Raw genomic sequence first — 21,927 nt, 5'->3', positions numbered from 1 at the left:
TACATAACTGCTGTAATTTCTGATCTGCTGAGACTCAATTACTCGGTCCATTAAAGGAACAATGTACCAGTTATGATTGGAATAAATTGTATGTACAGATATGACTAATGACACTGCTAGTGTTGGTGGGAGGGAGGAGGTGATTACTTTAGTGATCAGAGAAGACATGCTCATTGTCTCCTCTTTACTTGAATCCTGAAACTGGTGAAAGTATAACGTCTTCACATTTCAGCTACCCTGAACAAACACAAACTCATCCTAGACTAGATGCAGTGAATCAATTGTTCTACCTTTTCCCCGGGAGGAAACCAAAAATCTATTCCACTTGCCTCAAAAGTCCTTTCATCAAAACAAAACCAGCTATCTATTAGTTTGGGGGGGGGGGGATTCAGCTTGGCAGATTTTGAACACTTTGGCACTGTCATGGTTACCTTCTCTTTGCTATCATCTCAGCTCAACTGCAGCGCAAGTCTCCGTGAAAAGCATCTCCTCCTTGTAATTAAAAAGCCTAATTAAAACCAGAGGGATGATCTTCCTCTGAGTATCGTCTGCCCACTCAGAGCAGACAAGGGGAGGGAGAGGCAGCTGTGAGAAGCCTCTGATGGTGCGGCTGTCGCCAGCGTGACAGACTGACGATCCACCGGGATGCTGAGCCGAGGCGGGACCGAGCCGATAACCGCCATCGTGACTGCTTCTGTATTCCCTGCAACAGCCTCTTTAAATCCTAACAAACTAATTAACTACTTTATGTGGGCAACTGCTTCTGCCAAGGAAGTTCGAAATGAGTAAATCATTCCCAGAATCTTGCTGCGGTCCATCAGCACAGAAAGCCCCAACAGGCCCAATCACTCAAAACCATGTATGTACATCAGACCTCTCACACTGCTCCAGCTGAGCTGCTGCAGGGCTGCTAACTTCTGAGTTCAGCTTAGATTTGTTCCTGATCTACACATGTGCATTTGAAGATGTTTTGAGGGCAAAGGTTCAAAGTTCAAACTGATGAAAACACTTGAGCCAGGAACGGACGCCACACGAGCAGCAAATGGCTTCAAAACCATGAATAAATGATCTGTCAAGCAGTAATACATAAGAATCAGGTTGAATGTTGTAATGAATGATCCTTACTACAGTCTGGAGAGACAGAAGAAGTTGAATTGATCATGAAACAACTGAAAATAAATATTGAGAATGTGAAATTAAATGTTCAAATATAGGCAAATCCACACTACAGATACTACTAAAATCTAATCATAACCAAATATGGGAGCAACAGGATGATTGTGTGTGTATGGTTACATAGTTTGAATGTGATCAAGTCAGTCAATTCATGTAGATCAACACATAATGGACATAATGGTGATTGTGTCCTGGGTACAATAAGCAGCACCTGCTTTTCCTCTCTCAGGATGTTTCAATGAGGGCACAGCTTTGTTAATATGTACAGCAACATAGATCAATAATAGGTCACTAACAGCCCCTGCCACCTCTTTCTGATGAATATGTTTGTTTAATCTGCACAGAAGCTGCAATGTAAAAATGACAGCTTGTCAACCAGCATCTCAGTTGGTTGCCTGGCAACCTCATTGTGATGACAAGACTTCTGGTCACTGCGTCTGGTCAAGAAACAGTGAGCGATCTTTTCAAATAACTGAATAAAAATTTAATAAGCGCACTTTGTGAAATCATAAACTAGCAGAACTAAATCTGCAGAATTGTTAAATTATTGACAGAATTATGTTGATTAAGTGTTTATTTTATTATACATATTATATTTGATATTATTAATGTGCTTGATGAAGGCATACTTGACAGTGAAAAACCCACAACTGTCTATTAACACCATTCACATATCTGCCGTAGCTGAATCATTGTTGGCTTATTGAAAAACCTGAGCCATTACACTTCATTAATGACTTACAAACATTTGTAATGGCATGGTTAAAGAAGGCTTAGTAGTCACTGAATGGCATTAAAATGTACTGAATTGTAAACACTCCTCACTGTCAGTTTTACTGAAGACGTCTGTGGAGCATCTTTATTCACAGGGGGAGTAAATTCACTGAACATCCTCATGAAATATTCATGCAGGATCTGTCTTAACTAAATGTAGGATAGCATTTTGTCATATGGTGCATGCATTCTCATGAACACACACACACACACACCTACACACACACGCACACACACACACACACACACACACACACCAGTGGTATTGTTTTCTATTTTTCACTTGATGTTTTATGAGTTAACTGTGTCGTTTCTGTTGACATCTAGACTTTGTGATCCATGGAGTTATATCTTGTCCAAATTGATGTATTATCTTATTGTGTCTCATGAGAAGAACTGTTATTGAAGGCCTTTGTTGTGTCCCTATAAATCTAAACTAAAACCTCAAACATGTTTTTCTCCTCAGCCAACTGCATGGTAATAAATCAGACAGACACTTTCAGAAATCCTAGACCACAATTCAGAATCTCAGCATGAATAAGTTTTGGATTTGTTGGTTTCGCTGCTGTTTCCACTGGTTTAGGTGATCAGTCCTGTTTATATAACTCTGCTCATGCACATTTACAGAGATCTTAAAAAAATGCTTATATTCAAAGGGTGAAAATACACCCAACTGTAAGAAACAATGTGGATCTTGTGTTCTACCGACAGAGGAGGATAAAGAAGTGATGCAGTATAATTAAGTATAATTAGGTCACAAAAGAAGCAACACTTGAGCAGCAGCAAACAAATGGGAGTTGTTCTGACAAGCAACTGCTGACAGATTAAAGTGTGTATCTGTTAACTGTTCCATCAATATCACATTATGTCTGAGAAATTGGAAATTGGAGAAATCAGGCTCTGCTTGTGCATTTTTTAATCCACAGCTTCAAGCTGGATTTCAGTTTGAGCAACTAGCAAGTGATGACAGTAGTTTCACTTGTGTGTTTCCTCTTTGCTTGTGTTTTACGTTGCAGTGTGTTTAGCTCTCAGCCTTTAGGGTGAAGTCAAGATTCACAGGGTTTAAAAGTGAGTTTAGACAAACACCTGTTCAACATCTTCCAGTGTTATTAAAGAAGAGAGCTGCGACTTCCTCATCCTGCATCCTGTTACTGTTTGACGCACTGCCTCAGTGCTCTATGCTAAACAATATGTAATGAAAACATTTAAAGCCATTTATGATCATTTGAAATGATTATACCTCTGACTTCAATTTAAATTTATAACAATGTCAAACTTGAATCGCAACCACAGTCCTCAACTGATTGTTTGTTAAGGCTGGGACACAAGTTGTGACTGCTGAGCTGATTATGGATATGATTTGGACATTACAGCTGACTGGGCCATGTTCCAGTCCGGGTCCGTGGGTGTTGACAATCGTACAGTGTGTGATATGTAAAGATTGTTTCATATTTGTGACTGATGTCGTCAGTTGTTTATTGCCTGAAGGAGACATATCTGTGAGTAAACAGTTAATCCTGAAGTTAGCTTCACTGTAGAAAATTCACTCGCCTCCAATTCCAGCTGTGGACTATAGAGGCCACATCGGCCACACCTCTCCATCGAGGACCTCACCCAAACTCTCTGCTTCTTCCTCCTGTTCCTTTTGGCACTTTCAGCATAAATTGCACTGCATATAAACAGTACAAGCTGCTAGTCGTGATTTGAAATTTTTGCAAACTTCCAATTTCACTAATTTCACTTTATTTACCATGAAAGTTGTTTCAAATGGAAAGTTTGACCTGTATATTCTTAAATCCTTCCTGGCACAAAGCAGGTTATTGCCAGGATGTTATTGCTGCCATTTGTTTCAGGGATGATGGTTTTGCATTTGCTGGAGGTGGAATGTGAATTCACAACAAATACTTTTGCAGGGACAGAGGTGAAAATCCCCCGCACACATTCAGCTGCACCAGTATGGATGAGCAGGCAGAAATGTGTAGATTATAGCTCAGCAATAGCACAAGCAAAGACAGAAGAGTTTATTACTGTGTGCGTGTGTGTGCGCGTTTGTGCACGTGTGTGTATGTGTGTGTGTGTGTGTGTGTACACTCATCAATAATAAAAATGAGTCAGCATGGGGTTTATTACCCTCATCTCGTCGGCTTGGTTGTGTAGGTGATTAGGAGAAACTCTCTGAATCTGTTTTCCTGGAACAGAGTAAGTCTCTCTCTCTGCCTCTCCCTCCCTCTCTCGCTCCCTCCCTCTCACTCTCACTCTCCCTCATGCATGTGTGTTTGTATGGACACATATCTACTGTGAAGGGTTGTTGTTTTGTCCACATAGGGGACAACATTGTTGAATCTGCCAGTAAAACTCTATTAGAGCTAACTGAAACATCCGTCTGTTACTATACTCCCTGAGTGCTCCCCATCTCTCTCCCCCTCTCTCACTCTCTCTCGCTCATATTTTTGTTTGTTCCTCCTCGCTTTTGCCCCTCAGAGATCATGTAATGGTTGTTTTGTAGAAAATGGTTGTGCACCTGCAGTTGATGATGCTCACTCTCACCAAGGCTCTCTCACTAAGCATAAACCCTGCAACATGTATAGCTAACACACTTTACACCTGTAGTAGTTAGTTACTGTTACTATGAAGTCATACTGAACCAAAGCAATGAAGTTATGGTCTGTAAAACCAAAACAATGAGCTGAAAGAGGCTAAAGCCCTGTGTAGAGCTGAGGCCTGCGGGGTCGGTGGATATTTCTCTGTGAGGTATAGACATTTGCCTCATTGATTCATTGATATAAAAATATCGATTAGTGCAGCTTTCACAGTTTTTTACATTTTGTAGAAATGTTGATATTACAGCGATGTTTCTCACTTCATAAAGGTTTTTTGTCAAGGGAAATCTGTATAAGTCTAATGAATGCGGCAGGAGGGTGGAAAGTGGTCTAAATGAGAAATACAATTACAGACCTTTCATTGTGGCTGCTGGGTGGAAAAAAGGCCACATCCATAAAACTTTCCATAGAAATACCCATAAATCTTATACATTTATGCCAATATGAGTCAGCGTGCCCTTGTGACTGCGAACACAAGTCCATTTATCCTGTGTTTGGCTGATTTCCTCTTAAAAGTAAATGAGGGTAATGTGCTTGTTAAGCTGTAGGTCACTAATGTAAAAACTATTTTCTGGAAATGTGCTCAATATAAATATACTTATTATGGGTATGAATATTTATGTACGACCTGACTTTGTGACCTCCAGTTTGTGACATTTTTAACAACATTTGAACAAAAAATGGCACATTTTTGGAAAAGGTAAGCAAGGCAGTGGATAGTCAGAAGGAAAGACTGCACATCTCAACCAAACATGGGCAAAAAGGTGTTCATAAAGTCCGTCATTTGGATGGATTTAATCTTACTTCATGCTGTGCTCCATTTTATGGTCATATTGCCTATGATTAGAAAGTGAAAGGAACATGTTGCTATAAAATGCCTTATGTGCCTGCCTGAACTCCACTGTACTTATATATAGTAGGAATGTTTACATTTTCCTTTTCATTACACAATTCAGAATAAAGATCACATCCAAGCAGTGATGCAGATCTATATTTAATTTTTTTAGATCAACTCTCTATCTTTGTTCAGTTTTGGTTTAGTGGTGATGCTTTAGACATGGTGAAGGGAACTCAAACAGTACAGTGCAATAGCACAATGATGCGTACACAGTGTATTTTCTATTATTACATACAATAACAAAACTTGTGAAAGGAACCATTATTCAAAATAAGAGAAGTAAACAAACTGGGCTTTCAAAGTATAATTTTAAAAGGCAGAACTTGCTCTCAAGCAATATTATTGTAATGCAGTGGTATTGAGAATCCAACCCTGCCTCCTAGAAAATTACGTTTATATACAACTAGTCTGCAACAGCTAATGTGTTCTGAAGGAAACATAACACGGACCACATTATGTTTTCTATTAACATAATGAGGAAATGTTGTTAATCAAGGTATCTGGCAAGTTGCAAAATGTGAATTGTAAAATAAAATGTTCCATGTAAAATGTGCTGTTCCATTCTGTCAATGAAGTATCTGCTTGTAGTGACTACAGCATTATTACATTTAACCGTGGTGGTGTTTAGGCCCTGGCAGCACTTGGTTACGTTTAGGGAAAAGCTCCTGGTCTTAATTCAATTCAGAAAGAGTTTACAGCAACTTGAAACACAGCGTGTTCATTAATATTCAACCGTAACCACAATCTTTTTCCAACATTAGCCAAGGAGCTCTTGTTGCCTAAGCCTGACCACGGATGAAAATCCTGCACTTTGTACACCTGCCATTCACCCCTCCCTCCTTAGTGACTCCTTAGTGATACATAAATATAGCCACTTCATTCACTTCAAAAATGCTGTTTCTGAACATGATCCAGCCGGTGATCAGGTTTATCACCCCAATATCATTGAGAAAACAACTTAGTAATATAAAGAGATATTGACAAAGTAGTAACAGATAAATGAAGAACGATGAGAAGTTGAAATTGTCTTCTGTACCTGTTGGAAACGTAACTTCCCTTTCTATCTTTCTATCTCCCCTCAGTGTCAGCTCCAATCAGCCACGGGACAAACTGGCATGTTGACAGATCTGTCAGAATGAGATCAGATGTTGGCAGCACTTCCTTTCGGCTTTGGAAGAAAATACTATCTTGGAATGTGTCTATGGACTTTGCTGTGTGTGTGTGTGTGTGTATGTGTGTGTGTGTGTGTGTGTGTGTGTGTGTGTGTGTGTGTGGGTGGAATTTGTTTAAAAAACAAGCAGTCACATCTCACACACTCTCATGATATGCATGTAAGCAAAGCAAGTCATGGCCAAAAACCGGCCTCTCATTAGTAGAAGAAGAAAAGAGCTCGGCAGATTGCAAAGTTGTTGCCATGGATACACAAACATATAATTCAAAGGGATGTTGTTGGAGCAGATGACCCATGTCGGCATGTCTCATTATCTGAAGGGTTGTTGGATGCACAGAAGAGTAAACAGTATTATCATTAGACATCACAAAGGAATATTATGCCTCAGTCAAGAACTGCCGGGAAATTAGAAGTAAAAGAGGAGAGGAGATATGTGAAATATGTTACCTGTCCATTCAAACTAAATGGAGCCAAGCTAGCCAATCAAATAGGCTTTACCATCTCTAATGACTTTGTATAGCTTAGGCTGCACAGGTGTAGATATTAGCATAAGACTTTTCACAGTATGAAGAAAATGTTTTGGAAAGAGATCCAATCAGAACTAATGTCTTTGTGTGTTAAGGAGGTTAGATGCACACAACTGAATAGTAACATACTGATCTACCTAGCAGGAAGTCAACTAGCATGCACTTGCTGCATGTCTCATAAACAGTACATGAATTATTAACATAAGGGAGAGGGAGAAGAACAGACATAATTGTAAATTCCACATTTGATGTCAAGGAAAACAAGACCCTTTGTGGTGGAGAAACAATCACAGATAAAAACACCACGAAATGAAGCAAAGACTGAAGACTGGCATCAAATTCAGTCCCTGTACACTTAAAATTCAACAAAGTCATTGGAAGCAGCCATGCATGTTCTCTCTGTACTGACTCGGGTACAAAGTGGTTTCAACAGGAGCAGCTACATCTCTAAGTTGAATGGAGAACTGAAAGTAAGACCTCTTTGTCTCCTTTTGACCTTTTTGTAACACACTTCTACAGACAATAATTCATGTACACACTGTACATTCATGAATATTCAACACTTTAGGCTTTTGCTTTGGTGTTTAACCAAAGCTTTTCTCTGTCACTATCATCAGTTCGCATTTTGTTCACATCACAAATTGACATTTGCTGAAAGAATACACTGGATGACATTTGTCTTTGTATAATCAGAATGATTCATATGTTCGAAGTGCAACAACAGCATTGTGCATTTGTGGGCACAGCTAGCGTGGAGTCATTTTGGTCTGGGTTACTCCAGCATAATTGGTGACAATGCATGGTTGTGAAGTGAAGGGAAAAAGCAGATGCCGCATTATAACATCTTTAGAGAACCACAAATGAAGTTTAAGGCACACAGGAGACCAGCTAGTCTGTGTTAACTAAAAGGAAACCTTGTCATGCTGGTGAAAATCAGCTTGATTATTGGAAGGGTAAGAGAAATTCATTCATCTGTACATCAGTGGGAAGACTAAGACTGTGTTCAGACGGACTGTTGACGCAGCAGGCGTGACAACACAGAGTTGTTGGCTCTGTTGATCCTGACTCAGCTTTTACTGCAACACAACGTCATCTGGCAAAACACTGCATCTGCCAATCAAATACATGCAAGCCCACGTTCTTGGTGAATTAATTTGTGACATGGGGAAAGGGAGTATTTATACAGTTTATCTTGCTTTACTGATAAAGCATAAATGCCACCTTTTAGAGGCTTGTTGACATTTGTTCTGGAGTGGAACGGGCTCATTGTTGCCTCTTGTGGCTGGTGGGGTAAAAAGCACTCACTATGACTGGAGCTTTCACCATTACATATTAGTGCACTACAATGAGATGAAGACGAAAAAGACACTAGAAAACTTAAGACAAAATTTATGCTTTATCAGAAGTGTTTTCAAAACTAAGTTTTTCAGGTTTTTCAAATGTGTGTCAGGTTAACGTCTCCACCTCTGTATGTAGTGACCCCACAAACACAACTTCCTGTGCTATTTTATTGCAGGGCTGTTACAACAACTCCCCATTCATATTGTATCCATCCAAACAATGCAGTTTTTACATTGCCGCAATATCTATTGACGTCATAACAAACAGTATTGTGCTGTCAAAGGGCTTCTATAATTGTGTCTTCTTCCCTATAATTTTCTTGTGAAAATGTAGCAGTGTGGAGACGATTAATAGCCTATGTTCAGGAACACACAACAACTTTGACCCACCCACTGACTCATAACAGCCCTTTTCCATTTTCCCTAGTGCTCGTCCCAGTGATCCACTTGGCCACCACTGTGATTTCAATCAGTGTGAAGAGAGGTCAGAGATGGGGGTTTTCTTTAGTGATGAATAGTGCTATTCGGTGAATGGTTTTCTGATTTCTGAGTGCTACTGTTGTTCAGTTTCTTACAACAAAACAAAGTTTAGACGGCATTGGTGGTAACTGAGATGTTAAACTGCAGCCACATCACATTGTTGTTTAACATGATTATGTGGGTCAGAGGACAATTACAAGGTCAGACCTTTATCCACATCATCTCTTGATTTTGTATACCACCTAACAATGGATTTCCTCTTATCCCTTACACTAAGAGCCATTCACCGGTAAAATGTTCAGCTCTGCAAAGACGCTTTTCAGTTCTTGGAAGTGGATGTGACTGTAATTTAACATAAATTAATCTCCACAGGTACAAGATTGGCTTCGGAGAAAACATTTATAAAGACCATCTTGAAAGGTAAGGGTAGCTGATCATTCTTTAACCTTGGTAAAAGAAAGGAGACACTGACATGATTGAGAAGGAAATTGAATTTTCAGATGCACATGGGAAGTAAAGTGCTAACTAGAGGACATTAAGTGACCATGAAAGTTGAAAGAGAGACAATGAAAATACGATAGACTGGAAACATACATTCAAGAAAAGATGTTACAGTATGTTTGTGTGTGTGTGTGTGTGTGTGTGTGTGTATGCAAAGGTGTGTATTTCACTGTATATTAAAAATGAATCAGTGGAGTATTTAATATTCAGGCAAACAATTTTCGTGGTGACGAGGACAGACTGTACTTTATATATAGGCCTATGTCAGTTTTACATTTTTACCGTTCATAGCCTAAATTATATGGACACCTGAACATTACACCCATAGGTTATTTTTGAAAATGTCATTCCAAAACCATGTGCATTAATATGCTGCTATAACATGCTCCACTCTTGTGTGGAAGCTTTCCACAAAATGTTGGCTGTAGGGATTTGTTCCCACTCAGCCACAAGTGCACTAGTGAGGCGTTTTTCACAGCAGACATTCTGACTTGTTGGAAAAACACAGGTGTTACTAAAAACTTTAACGATGGCTGTGTTCCAGTCAAGTGTCCCAGCGAGCCGTGACAGTGTGACAATGAACCAGCGTGCACAATATCCACAGAAGCAGCTAAAAGAGTTCAGATGTCATTCATTACTATTTTTTACACCTGTGTTTTTCCACCTCAATATGTCTTTCCAAAGGTGATTAATATCATTATTGTCTAAAATATCATTTTATGCTCTGGACTACAGTTTGACTTATTCTTTTACACTTATTTCCTTCCTGCAAAAGAGATGACTCTGATTCTCTGTCCAATCAATATTAAGCTACAGCCAGCAACTGTTAGCTTAGCATAAAGACTGAAAAAGGTAATTAGCTTCTTCAGGGCAGAGAGGCTACAGTGAGTCGCTAAGGGGGCTTGTATTAGCATTAACAGGAAGGGTATGTGGACAGGGGTGTCCCTTGCACAATATACACTGTACATACTGTATAATGTATATGTTTTATACAGTCCAGTATCCTTGGATTAATGCTGGACAACTCTGCACAGATTAACATCCAGTTACAGTGATCGGGGGCATTGCAGGAAGTGGTGTTCTCTTTATGTTGCAAGGCAGAAAAAAAAAAGTGGATAAAAGGTCAAACTTTGGGATCGGTCATAAAAAATTGTCAAGGAACTTTTCGAAAAGAAGTCCAGTATTGCTGTTCTTGTCTGGCTAAAGGGTTGATTTTACCTTCCGTGTAGCTGTCAGACCTAGTAAGTAGCTATAAGAGCTACACCACCTGACACCTGATTGTAGTTGTGGACAGTAATTTGTGGATGATAATCAGTCCCATTATCTTATTGGCCCAGATGGATATGCCATCTGGGCACTGGCAATTTGCCTCAAACTGACACATCTAAGCATCTCTATGGCTTTCTCCTTTGTGCCTTCTCAAGCAGTTGAATTTTAACCGTATCTGTGTTTTTATTTAAAAAATTTTTTTTTTTTTTTTATATGTGCATGTATTCTTTTTTTCAGATCTGCAAGACAAGTACTCAGAGAATCAGAAAAGTTTTAGTTTGGCAAAGCTGATATTTACCAGAATACAAATAAACTGATCAGAGCAGGCTTTGGCTAAAGGGCTGACCATGCTGCAATATTAGATAGTCCCTCTGTGCGATGTGTGGTCATTGTCCACCAAGGCCTGATGACAGCCCCAACATTAAACTGAATTATATAATGAACACCAATGAAACAATGAGTTCATAATAAGTTGATATTAATTAACAGTGTCCTTCCTGCTCTGCGGAAAGCGAGCTCGCGTCTGGGAGGAAGAGACAAACTCTCTTAAAGGTTATTAATCAAATCACTGAGTAGCATTAAACTGAGACCGAATGAGGTGCAGGATGTATGGTGAACCCAGTTTATGAGCGTGTGTGTGTGTGTGTGTGTGTGTGTGTGGGTGTGTGTGGTCTAGAGTTGAGGAAAAGTCAAATAGGATACTAGCAGCTACCAAGTTATTAGTGTGACAAAATGAACAAGGAGGCCAGATGTGTCAGTGACTCTGATACAAAACAGAGTTTTTCCATTTCAGAGAATAAAAAAGATATTATCATCTGTAATATCTTTTTTATTCAAACAATAATTTAAACAATGAGGTGATGATAATGGCACATCTGAATTGATAGCAAAGTGAGGACTTATCAAAGTGTCTCATCTGCTGAGTGAGACTTGCTGTCCTCTAACAGGGAACAGTGAGTGAAGTCAGACACATTCAGCTGTAAATGGAGATATTACCACCACCACCTCCCCCTTTCTCCTTTTGGCTTCAGTTGAGTGTCTGGCCATAAAAAGATGAAAGGCAGTGGGCTGAAGTGATGGAGAGAATACTGAAAAGCACAAGAGTACTTCCATACAGCAATGGTATGAATACAGAGAAGGATGGGATGAGGTAAAACAGAAAATTCTAGATGATGTTGTCAATATGGAGATGAATGGATCAAGGGTTGGAGAGATGATAGAGGGACAGATCGGTGGTGCAACACTGTGTAACAATGTCGAGAGAAGACGTGGAACAAGTCTAGCTTTTTTTCTCTCATTAGTTCTTCTCTGGCTATCCCAGATCTTCTAAACTAAACTATTAAGTGTATTTTATCTTTATTTTCAAATAGTCCTGGTTATTCTGAAATAGGAAATGTGCAATACATCCATATTTGAAGAGACTCTGAGAAGCCGATACTTAGAAATAGTACAGTAACACAGTTGTTGGGCCCTGAAAGCGTTAATATTTTTCAATACAAAGCACAAAACACTTTGTTTTTCATTTTTAAAAACACAGTATACTCAAATAATCTCTAGGTCTTGATACGTCTAGATAATTCTTACTCGTTTCAAAATTTGTGGTCGACTTTAGCACGTCCAACAAAATGTCAAGTTGTTCTCTGAGAACAAATACAATCTAGTGAATGAAAGATGCTTTAGTTGCCATGAATTGAGAATAACATAAACATTGAGTCAGTTTGAATAAGCTCAGTCTGAACATTTTGCACTGGTAGAGAACAGTGGCATTACGTTCCCCATAGAAATGCTAGTTTGTTAATGCAAATGAGTTCTATATAAACTTATCATTTTAGGAGACAGTTTGGTCTTAATTTACAATTTTATATGTCTGTGCTCCAAAAAGTGTCTATAAATTATTCAGGAGTTCTTACTGTCAGTCTCCTGATTCTCAACACATAATCTGCATACCAAACCAAGACATGCTTGTTCTGCAGTGGGATGATTTTTACTTTCGTCGTTAGAAATGAGCTGAACCGAGAATTGATGACACAGAGGAAGGTTAATTAGAAAGACAGACAGATGTGGGCTACCAGCCACCAGCAGGGCGGCAGATGCTCGTCCAGTGCCAGTCTCTGACAGCTACATGTGCACATGAAGAAAGATTCTCTCTGTCTTATGTGGAGCTTTAAAAGCAGACTGACAATTCTGAAAAACTGAAAATGTTGCTGTGACCAAGAAACACAAGCTCACGAGTTACCTGCCATGACATTACCACAGGGACTCACAAGATGAGTCATTCTGATCCTGTCATCATGCTGTTTACCTTCAGGCCACTCCCTCCTCCCACTTAGCTGGTGAAACTGATTTGGACGGCTTAAGTCCTCTGCAACAAAACGCACATTTGTGGAATAAAACCGTGCGCACAGGCTTAGTGATCCAATTTTTCACACTGCAGCTTCCAACCATGTGTCTGACATTCAACAAAAATACACATATCACATAAAAAAATACACACAGGAATAGCTACTGATGTTTTGATTTCCTTTTCTTTGTTAAGCAATATATAGATAGAAAAAAAGGTAGTTCATCTTCAGTTCCCCTCAGTTGCCTTTAACTGCTTCATTGTTGGTCTGATTTCGGTTGCTGCTACTTTGGTTCCAGTTTACTTTGACTTCCTCCTTCTTCATTTACTGGCTTGAAGCATAAACAAACAAACTTGCACAATCTGCAGCAAGTTCACACAAAATGTTTTTGGTTTTTTTTGGAGAGAAATAAAAGAAAATGCTCACACTGCTTTGGGGAGGGGCTTCAGACTTACAGCAGATATAAGCAAAATCCACTTTTCTTTCACTTTTTGAGTGTTGCAAATAAAAAAAATATGGAAAAATAAAGGCTGTGACTTTACAGAATGAAATTCAGTGCATTCATGAAGGAAGCAGACTTCATCGAGCCCCATTATGTCAAAGAGAAGAAGCTGCAGTGCAATGACACAGTATGTACAGTTTAATGAAAAGGCAAAGCATCACTCACAAGTAACTTCAAGGTGACCATTTATCCCTGGATTGTTTTTATAGTGTAATTTCGAGGGGAAGCTCTAAATCACAGTCCGATGTCAAACATGTTTTGCATTTCATTGCCTTTATGTTACGGTCATGTGTCTTCATTTGTTTTAGGACAGGAAGGATCTGACCTTGAGGTATACTGAAAGGAAAGATCCCCCAAAAAAAAACAAAAGCTGGATCTCATCAAAAATGGTGGGAGCACTACGGTGCAAGTGGTTCTTTCTTTATTTTCGTTTTTTTTGTGTGTATATAAATAAGTGCGAGCATGAGGTGTTGAAATGCAATTGCAACATTTCACACACTACTCCTTACATCAAGAAACTAAGTAACAACTTTCATTATCCCTATATAACGAGAGTTTCACCGCCTGTGTTGTGTCAATAGTTAACACTGTGCCTGATCTCACTAAAACACCTTATTTACAATAAAAGTTTGTTTGCTAAGATTCCCAGAGGAGTCCAGTTGTAACTGAACACAATTATACGTTAATTGCTTTGCAACGTTGCCACAGCAAGTTCCTTGTGTGATTTTGTTTTAGATGCTTTAAAGGCTCTGTACAGGTGAGGGTGCAGAGTATCACTATGTGCGACACCTTTCACGTCACACAGTCATTTGTTCCATCATTAATATAAAAACATCTCCATCAGTGCAGCTTTAATTCTTTTAATCATCTTTGTAAATATAGCTCAGATTTTTGCAGCCAAAAAAGTTGAAGTGAGTTGAACTGAACAGAGCAGAACTGAAATTGAAATGAACTGAATTGAAATGCAAATGAATGGAGCTGCATTAAAGAGAGCAGCCTTTTGAATTGAGCTGAACTGTGATGAAGAGGAGAGAAGTGAGGAACGCTGTCATTTTACGAGAAGCATCGTACACTGATGGGAAGAGGAGGAAGAGCAACACGTGAGCCCTGGTTTGTTCCAATCCTCCCTTTGTTTGACAATATTTACCCCACAGAAAGACAAAGACTGTAAACAGGCTGATTTGGGAAGCTTCCTCTGGAGAACAAATAAGTACCTGCGTGTCATTTGTTTACACTTGCTGGAAGCATTGCAGAGGGAGATATTCCCACATGTGACAGTAACGTAGTCCATGCTCACAGGAAATGCATGACGATTATAAATAACCCTTCGTTGTATGTTTGGCACAAATTGTCTGTGAGGTGGTTGTCGAGGGTGGTGGCGCAAAAACTGGAGCTATAAGGGGTTAAAAGTAACTTGTTACAGTCAATTTCATTACTTATGTTTTCAGCAGTGTTACTGTGTGGATGGCAAAGTTGATCTGTTGGTCAGTTGCTTTGGACTGAAATATCTCAACAACTTTCATGTGGATTTCCATGAAATTTTTGTACCTCAGTTTGTGGAGCCCTGATGATGAATCCTGCTGACTTTGGTGATTCCTTAACTTTTCCTCCAGTACCACCAGCAACTCAGAGTTTTCACTTATCCAGTGAAACATCTCAGCATCTACTCGATAGGTTGGTACAACATTTTGTACAGCCTTTCATGATCACCCCCCCAGGAGGAATTATATTAACTCTGGCGGCCCGTACTGATCATTAAGCAACATTTTCAGGTCAAAATTTTATCTTCCAAACATCAACATGTGAGCATGTTAATTCAAAGTATAGACTCACAGAACGGCTAGTTTGGCTTTAAATTTTAGTTTTAAAAATCAGTGACGTTCGGGCTGCCATTGAGCAATGAAGACAGAATACAATCCATAGCTTAATTTAAGCATCTTAATATGATTGTTTTTTCATCCAACGCACCTCATACTGTTTGAACTATCATCTTTTACATACAAATACTCAGGTTTTTTGTGCTTTTAATTTTGAAATCGTACTTTGTTTTATTTGAAGTTACATAATTTACATCATAACAAATAATCACAGTTCAGTAAATTTTCCATCTTAACCGCTGTATTTTGTTTTATTTCTACAAGCCATTTAGATGAAACATAACATATCATTAAATATCCCTTCCTCTCAGCAGTCACATTATTTTCTCTAAGCCTTACTCATAATGCTTGCCACATACTTTATCATCAGTGGCTATCAATGTCAAAAGGTTTTGTCACCCTCTCTTTGAAGAGTGTAATTTATTCCATCAAAGTGATGATCCATAAATCTGTTGAAGGGGTGGAGAGGGTGGCCTGAGGCAGAGAGACACAGACAGAGAGAGAGAGAGAGAGAGAGAGAGAGAGAGAGAGAGAGAGAGAGAGAGAGAGAGGGAGAGAGAGAGAGAGGGAGAGAGAGAGACTCCCAAAAGGACATCATGGGAATCACTCATTTAAAAGAAAAATCCAACTGTTGTTACTCTAAACAAGGAAATTGACTGTTAAATCAATGTCAATTGTCAATTTCCAGCTCAGTGCATAGCATAGACAAAATAATGTAAACATTTCACGAAAACAACAAATTCCCTATTCTGTCAAGATGGCTTCACTGCAGCTAAGAAAATTCTTATTTCTAGTTGGAAATGGTGAGCATCCTGTTTTCACAATCTCAATCAAAGTCGATTGTGTCTATTAATGTTTTTAATTATGAGACAACAGCTGCTATTAGGACAACCTCCTATTTAATTCAATTCTACATTGTATGTAAGATGTATAGACTGTGACTGTTAATGTATAACTAAATGCATAGTGACAAGAGGGCTGGGAGAGAGAGACTGTGGGTGGATCTTTTCCTTTATATTATTTTTACTGGCTTTATTAGACTCTCTTCTTATCTTGCGTACATGCTTGCCATTATGTGTGAAAGTTGGTAGAAAGAAATATAAGTAGGCTACTTAGATAAAAGGGACTTAATTTCGATGTAATTCAACTGCTGCTGCAAACAAGACTACAAAGATGGGTCATGATGACTGTGAGCTGCAGTTGTTACTATTTTTTAAAAACCCCTTGTACACTGACTATATTACATTCACAAAAGGCCCGGTGTCTACTGGGGTCATTATCCAGATGCGAGAAGCGAGGAGCTGATAAAAATGCTAATACTCATCTAGTGCATTACCAGCTGTTGCTGTGCACTCGCTGCAATAATATTTATGTGCTTTGTGACTTTTTTGCCCGGGATTTTGCTTACAGGCTGACTGTGATTGGGGCTCTACACAGCCTGAGAGGAAAATCTGCAGACACTGCTCAGGGATTTAAAAACTCTCCTGCCAGCCTAGTTTACCATATTACATTTGTCATAAACACGACTTCCCTCACCTTACTGAATGAAATCCAGGGTTTCCAATACTGACATTCTGCCCCGGTGATAGTGTTGCCTCTGCATGTCTTTAGGAGTAAATATCTCTTAGTCCTGAAATGATGTTTAATGAATAAAAAAAAGAACACTGAAAGTTATTTATCATATTATAGAGTAGCAGGTCTCTGTCAATGAACCTAAATGTGATTTTGAATAGGCTAGACGTAGAGTTATCACAGTCATAATACCCCACACACCCCTCATTAGTGTTGTTAACTTGTGACCACTGTTCCTCTTTGTCGGCGCTGGTTGTTTGTCAGATGCAATCATGATTTTAAACACTGTTCCTTTTGACCTACTAAATAAATCTACAGGGTTTTTTTCACAATGTGAACACAGTAGAGAGTCCTGCCATTTCAAAAATCAGATATCAAGTGCCGTGCCAAACTGGTTTGTTACAGCCAACAAAATGCTGCTAATTGGTGTTTGGAGTTGAATTAGTTCGTTTTTTTTTTTTTGTACTGTTTTTGTTAGTTTGTTCTTTGTGTTGCCTGTTCCCGTTCCAGAGATAAAGAAAAATCTTCCACGTCTCAGCATCTATTGTGATGCCTTGTAGTCGCTTAGAACAAATGTGATTCAATTTGAGCCTTTGTTCTGAATCCAAAGTACCAATCACTTGAGATAACATCCCAAAAACCACGCAAGTGTGTGGATTCACATGCCTCATGCCTCAAGATGGTTACATAAACGTCCCTAGATGAAACATATTTCATCAAATACAACATGACAAATAGGTGCAGCCGGCTAGAATACATTTTGTCTTGTATAAAAAGATGCGAGTCTGAGTAAGAAGATCTATGACAAAACACTGCGAGGCCATGAGGAGAATACTTCTGGTAAAGCAGTGATGCATGTGTCTGTTTCTGTGATTGGTAACAGACATCAGTTACAGGACGGCTGTGTGATCATTTTTCAGTGCTGATGACAGTCTTAGCTGTTTGGGTCATGACTCCTGGTGCGAAGCCTCATAATTTACACTTCACACTGACAGACCATGTAAAAATTGTCAGCGCTTTGTGGTTTTCTATGTGGAAAAAGAGAATTTGATTTCTCAAGCGTAATCACAAAAGGTTTAAAGATTCTATTTGTAAGTTTTGCTGTTGCTACAAAGCAAATATTAGCATTAACAGCTGTGTCACAGTGATATGAAATGCATTAATTTGAGCAACATTGGTTTCCTCATCAGTCCAGCATTAAAACTATTTTACAGGTCTGTTACATATTGTGAATACCCCTTCAGTTCACACTGAGAAATCTTGAGTGTTTGTTCATTCATCACAAACAGCCGATACACTGACAACACAGAGGTTTGCTATAGTAACAACATCAGGGCTAGATGTTGGGATGGTGGGAAGATGTTTTCAGTTGGGGGTGCTGTAGTGGGAGGAGCATTTCACCCCAACCTATACAAATACAACATAGGCCTACAATAATACTACTACACACACAGACACACACACACCAAAAAAAACAGCAGCAGTAACAACAGCAGCAAGGTCTATGAAAAAGGACTCAGTAATGCTATTGCACAATAATAGCTCACAATAATGCCATAATATTGCAATACACGTGTCCAGAAGCCCATTGCGCACACCACACAAGAACTTATTCAAATACGCAACAAAGGTAAATGAGAGTGATGTTAAAAGTAATGGCCATCAGGACGGCCTGGGTCAGGCTCCGCGGGAAAGTGAAGGGGCACCAAATCAAGTTCTTTCCCCCTGCAGCCTTTTCATGCAAACAAAACACACAACCTGACCACACTCCGCCACGTATTGAAGCCACAAACCAAGTTGGTGTAAATGCACGGCTGAAAGTTTCTTTAAAGTTCCCAAAACGTCTGGCCGGAAAATTGAAGTTGGGCGACTGGAGAGGCTCCTCAACTGCCACCAAGTCAGTCCTAGCCTGATACCTGTTAGCAGCAGACTCCTCGGTGGTGGCGGTGCTAACATCAGTCTCTGGCGGCAGCGAACGATAACGATGCTGGTGGAGCTGCTCTCCTGCGAAGGCTGGACTTAATCTGTGCTCTCTTTAGCCGGTGCAATAAGCTTTTCCTCCATTATGGTTTTATCCTTCGATGTGAGAGGTAACGTTATGCAACTAAAGTACGTGGCTAGACACAATGTGGTTCATGGTTCACGGCACCTTGGACCCCTAAGCCACCATGGCACCCCCTCTCACCCACCCCTGTACACGGGGGATAAGTGTGAATTTTAGTTCAAGCTGAAATGTGTTCAACTTGTAAGGGTATCTCAATTTCTGGGCAAAGTGCACCTGTTTGCACGTTTCCATTGACTTTGTGCACATTCATACAGCCTCTAAAACTTCATGCTTTCTCTTCTAACAACCCCTGAGACAAGCAGACTTCTCTTTTTCTTTTTCTTTTTTAAAGAAATAGGCCTAATTAAATCATTTTTATTCTACCCCTTACGGTTGTGTTCTGTTTGTGCAGGCAGGTGAGGTGCTGTGAATTTTATGTTTATAGTCACTGAAGGAAATATATCCAATATGATGTGACTGCAGGGTTAACAAGCATCTGTGGAGGCTATGAAGGTGTTGCCTCTGTGAAAAATAATGTTCATCCTCACCATGGCAACAGGACAAAAGCCACTTCACTTCACTTCACTTCACAGGTACATAAATATAGTGGCAGCACATCAGAGGAATAGTGATGATGTTATGAAGTGTGTTAATTTTACTTTTCAAACAAAACCAGCATTAACAGCTTCCCTCCCCTCATAGCATGTAGTAAAGTGTCTTTGTAGGACTGAGTGGAAATGAGTTCAGGAGTTCATTCATTCATTAGGCCTCAGCATAAGAGGAAATCATCTATCTGATTTATGCCACCAGAGTTATTTTATCCTTAGTTTGTGCACAAAGCTATTAAATATGTCTTTAAAAAAATAGTTTCAGACTCTTTAGAGTGTGTCTTAAAACAATATTTGTATTACTTGTATATAATATGTACACTTAGAGCATTACTGCTTATTGAACATTCTGGCTCTGAAGAAATAAAAATATTGAGGTCTCCACGGTGTTTTAGGTTTGTTTTAAGTTCAGGTATTTTCCAAGTTTTATTTAAATTTCCCCCAAATTTGAAAAATAAAAAACTCAACACAATTACCTAAACTCTGACTGAAATCCACTGAAAATATATATAATATATGCATTTTATCATTTTATTATTTGAACTTCGAAATGTGATCTTCTATGTTTTCTAAATTTATTTTTTACTTTTTACTCCCATTTTACCCCCATTTCACTGCACTCATTAAAATGATTAATTAGAATTAAAACTTTTCCTTTATTTAGTACTATAGATTTGTTAGGAGACTTCCTAGAAAACTATGGTCCTCTAAAGGGTTACCATTTATCTCTCAGCATGAATGTCTAAATGTTGTTTAAAAGGCCTCTCCACACACTCCAAACACTGTACGTTCTGTAGGTTGTAAGATCCCCAAGGTTGTTAAAACTCCCAAATTCCCAGGAACATTCCAGACATGGCCTCATGTTTTCTAAAAAGTAACTGCAGCCGTGCCCTTTCCATAAGTGACTATAACACAAGAGACAAGATGACAAATGGACAGTGTAAAAATGCATCCTGAAGCATCAGCTAAAGGTTATATAAGCCCACAGCTGTCTGACTTAGACAAATTAAGTGTATCTTCCAAATCCACAGTCTATTTAGTGTGCAATCCACTCTTGTATTAGGATAGATGTTGAAAAAACAAAATTATCCTTGAAATGTCATCATCCATCTGTAGCCTGCTCATGTTAACAGTGACTGTAACACTTCATAGTGCAATCCTGCTCCGTCTCGCACCACTGAATCATATACCTATCAGCACAAAACACAGCCAAGCTGGGGAGTTGACCGTATGTGTGGGCATACGTTGAAGGAAAACATTTTGGCCACAGAAGTAAATCTACATCTACATATCAAACTCAGAACTGAAAGACAATATTGGTTTAAAGTAAAAGCCAAACAGCATAAATAATGTCACTATGAACTAAAAGAATCCCTGTTGTGCGTTTGAAGAAGTCTCTGTGCTCTTACAGAGATAAAATTCTCTCTCAAGAAAGCTCTCTATTCTCTCACTTATATAATTAGCTGACTTTTTTGTTATTGTGTGGGTTTTCCGTGATTAAAGCAACTGTAAAAACAAACTTTCAGTGATGACTTTCAGCACTAGTAATGCTCATGTTGAATAGTTTTGCTCCAAACAGGCCTCCAGCACGTTTAGTAAATGATCTTTGCCCATTTTCTGCTTCTGTGAAACTGTAATGAGACAAGCAGGGACATTATCTTGATTAAAATCAATCCCTATTGGATTACACTGTGCTACGTTCCCCCGCTCGGCTTCACTCATTAGAGCACAGCACAGAAAACAGAAATCAGAAGTGAGGAGACTCCTCAAAGTGTTATGTGTACATGCATGGATGGCTTGACAGATAATCCCTGGACTCCTCCTCATCAACATTACTATGTGGCTACTTGCTGCTGTTTTATAATCCAACAGGCACTGTTGGTTGTTTTACTGAATATGTGAAAATGATAGATACAGTCTTACGTCTCAGGAGATTGTCACTTACGGACATGTCACTATTGATCTGAAGTCTATGCAAGGAAGGGAAAAGGGGGTAAGAAAGGAAAGATAAAAACATTGATGGAAGTATAGAAAAGGAAGAAGGAAGGAAGGAAGGAAGAAAAGGGAAGAAATGTGGATGGAAAGGAGAAAGGGATAAAAACGGATTAGGAAGGTTATTAAAGAAAGGAAGGACAGAAGGAAGGATGGAAGAAAAAGAAGGGGGAAGAGAAAATACAGTGGGCTAAAGAAGAAAGAAGGTAATGAACTAAGATAATTGAGGGTGTGGAGGTACAAGAAAGAAAGGA

This window comes from Seriola aureovittata, chromosome 14 (assembly GCF_021018895.1).
Source record: "Seriola aureovittata isolate HTS-2021-v1 ecotype China chromosome 14, ASM2101889v1, whole genome shotgun sequence".
In the NCBI taxonomy this organism is placed as follows: domain Eukaryota; kingdom Metazoa; phylum Chordata; class Actinopteri; order Carangiformes; family Carangidae; genus Seriola; species Seriola aureovittata.
The sequence above is the reverse complement of the archived record's forward strand: the minus strand, read 5'-3'. Positions refer to the sequence as shown.